Below are 5059 nucleotides of genomic sequence, written 5' to 3'. Positions count from 1 at the left end.
TTTTGGAAAGGTCTATAAATTTTTTCTCCTCTCCATTTCCTCATATTTCTTGCGCAGAAACCTAGTTTTAATTCCTCGCAATTCACAGATTCATTCACAATTTGTCTACATTCTTCATGGATAGTCCATTTTTTTCATTAAATTGGAATGGTCTTCAAGTGAGCTCATAGTGTCCAAAATACACTAAAGCCATATGAGTTAATTCAATCCATCAATGACATGAATATTCCCACTGAATATTGGACACTCGGTATTCAGGGAAAAGAAGCAAAAAGTCATCTTAGCTAAAAATCGATCAAGATTGATAGCTCTCGAAGAGAACTATTTTTATATCTAATCTCCTTTATATGTTATGTTTGATGTGATTAAATGATTATATTTTTAGGATTCATCATTTCGGAGCTTTTCAAGCCATTCGGGGTTGATTTGGAGCTATCGAAATTGAAATCGAACACCCAGAACTTCAAGGATGTGAAATGATCAAAATGGCCTTAAGGCTGGTGCAACGGTGCCATGCATGTCGTTGTGTATTGCACTTGAAGGTAGAGAGCACCATGGTGCCATGGTGCTGCCTCGGTTTTTATAAATAACCTCTTCTCTCTTTTAGGATTTTTCATGTAGAATCAAGGGAGGCCAATGAGTTATTCAAAGTTTCTCTTTTCACTTCATATCTCTATCATCTTAGCTTAGGACTTTAGTTTTCTTTTGGGATGTAGCTTATGTATTGCACCTCTCCTCTCCTCTTTGTCTATAGATTGTAAAGATATATAATTTTATTTAGTTTTGGGAACAAGACTTATGTAATATCTCGAGATTCTTGTGGTTTGATTGAATGTATCTCATATCCCATAATTTCCTTTTAATTAACCATTGATTTTTCTTTAGGCATTTTTGAAAGAAGAAAAGCAGGGGCGGTGGGATTCACTTGTAAAAGAAAGTAAATCTTGAAGGAAAAATTGAGATGTGTCGTAAACTTCAATTTGTTGTTGAAGTAGAAAAAGAAAGGGTCAAGAGTAGTGAAGAGTTATCTTATTCTTCAAAATTTAGTATCACAGTGGGCATATATTAAAAAATACAGTTCTATTTCTCTTGTTCAATGTTATCAAAATTGTGATACTGGATTCAAATAGTTCGTGTTGGATTATTTGGAAAGAGATTTATAGCAAGAGTTCGAGGGTTCTTTCAATCTCAATCGTAATAGAACCTGCAATTACAGAAGATTGGACGTAATCCCCAGTTTGAGGCCAACCAGTATATTTTTCAATGTTATCTTTTTTCCTCATCGTGTTTATTTGCTATTTTATGATTGATTACTTATTTAGTTCTGCCTTGTGAAGTGGGAATTTGAGATATAATTTAGTTTATTCCGCATTTATTTATATCTCGTATAAATTTCTAACGCAATGTTTTCATAATTCCCAGTAGCGCTGCTCAGCAACCTCCACCGATCCATTTTCAACAATTGCATAGAAGAACTAATATCTTCCCACACCATTCTTTCTTTTTTCGAAGCACATATTGTTAGAAATTAATAAGCTCGATACATTATGGATAACACATTCCTAGATACATTTCTAATTTCAAGATACATGCAATGCTAGATACATGTAATTATTCAAGTACATGATTGGTATGTGTATATGTACTTCATTTATTTTGTGTCTTTTAGGAAGTGTCTCTTGAGTACTATATAAAGAGTTCATTTCCCTTATTTGTATGCGAGAGAAAAGAATCAAAATCAATAGAAGCAAATTGAAGTTTGAAAAGAAACTGAGTTTCAAGAGAACAATATTTTTCTCTTGTGCGTTGTTGAGTCTTGTAAGAGAACAAATTTCTTCTCTTAAAAGTTTGTGAGATTTAGAGTGAATTTAGAGTAGGCTCGTCAACGCTTTCAATACATATGTAAGAATTGGATTCAAAATACCATGAACAGCCCAAGCACAAATAGTGTACATTTATTATGATATATAGTTGTTACATTATACACTTGGGAACAAGAGTAATACGATATATAGCTTTTATTAATGTAATTGCACAACTAGTAATGTAAATAAATGTATAAGTGATACTCTCTTGAGATGAAACTCTACCATCCAGCCTTCCATAGTTGAACCTTTATAAATTTATTTTCAAGAGAATCCTTCAAATAGATTGCATCATCTCTAACAGACCAAATACAAGTATTTGCGTTACGACATCTATAAGCAAGCCATGAATAAATAGGCTTTGTCCAAAATACATCCGTAGTAATATGACCATGTTTGCTACGCATGTAACACCAAAACAAAGTGGATTGCACAATATTCTCTCTAAATTTCCATGAAAATTGTTGTCCAACTCCCAACTTATGAACTCCCAAATCGTCGTCTTTCGACTTGCAATGAAGAAATAGAGGCTCATTACCTTTCATGTTGTTGTTTATTTGAACTGTCCCTGTCTCTTATACACATCTAGATGTGTATAAGAGACAGGTGTACGCCTAAATCGTCGTCTTTCGACTTGCAATGAAGAAATAGAGGCTCATTACCTTTCATGTTGTTGTTTATTTGAACTGTCCATTGCTCAAATGGAATAGCAAAGCATGACTGAGCCATCACAATTGCAAAAATCCAAAGGAATCCCATCAAATGTTTGGGGTTTTTCACCATCTTTTCTATATGATTTTGGAAGAAATTTTTTGTCAAGTTTTGTTGCTGTGCTGAAGATTATTGCTCAATGTTTGGTGTAATTTATACAGGTTAAATTATAAGAGTTATATGGTGTTGTGCCATAAAGATGAGAAACGTCATAGATTAATTACTTCACAAAGAAACTCCAACGTGCGATATTGAATTAAGAACATAAATATAATTTTAATCAATAACAGCTTCACACGATAACGTTTTGTGATGCAGTAATTAAAACGATAATTATTTTAAATGGTAAACTTTGGAAAATATTTTCAAGTGTAACAAATGTCAATATCTATCAATAATAGATAGCGATAGACTGCGATAAATATTTATCACTAGACGATAGACCACAATAGATATCTATAAGAAATGGATAGATTTCTATCGTGTCCTATCACAGCTATCTCTAATAGATAGTGATATTTTGCCATATTTGTAAATAATGTTGCCTAATTTTCTAAATTTGAACACACTCCTAATTAAAAACTATATTTAATTAACATTAGTAATTATGTTAAATTATTATGTCAAACGTTTTGTACTTGGAAAAAAAAAAACAATATGTCAAATATTTATCAGAATTTCACTTTAGACACCGTCATATCAAGTTATCAATCGAGAGTTTCACTCTTTATTGCCAATTTTTAAGAATGAATTCTTCTTATGGAAAAGATTTCAATTCTTTCATTAAAATCTGGAAAGATTCACTAATATTTACAGCAAGCTTTCAATTTCAATTTGATCTTAAATTTGAGAAAAGCTCTTGTAACATCCCAAAATTTTCAGGTAATTAGCAATTAATTATCTTAAAATATTTAGGCGTTATTTTGATAAATTGGGACAAAAAAATTAATTTGGAAGACAAGATAATTAATTTAAAAGATATTTGTAAAGAATTAGAATTTTAATTCAATTTAAGGAAAAATTTGATTAATTTATTTTGGAGAAAATGTGTTTTTAAATTGATTAAATATTTGGAAGGATATAATTTACCTCAAGTATTCGATTGTATGTTCCTTTAATTTTAGTTTGGAGCCAAAATTAAGTTAATTAAAGAAATTAATTGGTTTGAGATTATTTTAATAAGAGGTTTGAATTTTTTGGATTATTTTAGATAAATATTTACAAATAAAGAAAAGGAAAAAAAAATAGGTTTTTGGAAATTAAAACCAATCTGAAATTTAGGAAAGAAATGGAATATTGTGGTTCTAAATTTATCCTATTTAATTTTGGAGTTGACAAGAGAAATTTGTATTTAATTTAAATTAATTAGATGATGGATATTCTAATTAATTAAAATATTGATTTCCTAATTAGAGAAAATATCTTATTCAAAAAGGTTATCTAATCTATCTACTATTTTAGTTATTGATTTCTCTAAAAAAAAAGAAATAGATTTCCTAATTAGATAAAAAGTCATATTCGAAAATGAAATTTAATCTATCTGCTACTCCAAGTTATAGAATCTCTAATAATTTAGGGATGAGATTATTTTTTCTCTATAAATACAACCATCCACTTCATTCCAAACCATTCACTTCATTCCAAAGGGAGATCAATTAGAGAGAAAAATCCATGTTACTTTCATATTTTTTCTAGCCGTTTGCCAGTGTGCGTTCGCCGGTCACCGCCGCCCACCGAATTTTTATTTGGTGAGTTGCTGCTGATTTTTCTTTGGGTTTCTTGATTGGTTGGTTAGTGCACACTGAATCTTGGGCCAACATGATTTATCTATAAGATTTGAAGCATTGATTCGAGTTTTTTAAAGTCGTTAGTATACTATTCAACAAGTTCCAAAGCTTTGGAGCATATATTTGGTAAGTATTAAGACTACGAAACTTTTTGGATTAGTTATAAATGTTGGAAAATGGATTTTAAATCTTAAATTATGGTTTATTTGTAGATTTGAATCTTTGAGTAAAGTTTGGAATAAATTTGGAGTAAACAAAGTGTTTGAGACATTAATTAAGTTTTTGTTAGAGGTTGATATCGTGGATTAATTTTGGAATTCCAATTCGATGGAAGTAATCTTATTACTGGAATTGCGTTTATGTCAAGTGATAAATATAAGAACAATTTTAAGGATTCTAAGATCGTTTGCATCGAGATGCATGAGGAAAAATAAGCTTATCTTAATAATGTTTTGAAGTATACTATAAGTGAAAGCATAGATTAAATTTTTTATATGCTTTGCTAGAAGAATATTGAGCATGATGATATGTATTTGCATGATTGTGGGACTTTAGTTTATGATGCATGTTATTAGTCACCCCCTACCTATAGTTAGATACTCACTAGAGGTTTGTGTTTCATTTGGGATGAGATTTGTGTTTCTTTCGATATTCACTAGAGGTTTGTGATCTCTTTTGGGACTTCACCAGAGATTA

Source organism: Benincasa hispida, chromosome 4 (genome assembly GCF_009727055.1).
Source record: "Benincasa hispida cultivar B227 chromosome 4, ASM972705v1, whole genome shotgun sequence".
In the NCBI taxonomy this organism is placed as follows: domain Eukaryota; kingdom Viridiplantae; phylum Streptophyta; class Magnoliopsida; order Cucurbitales; family Cucurbitaceae; genus Benincasa; species Benincasa hispida.
Note: the sequence above shows the minus strand (reverse complement) of the source record.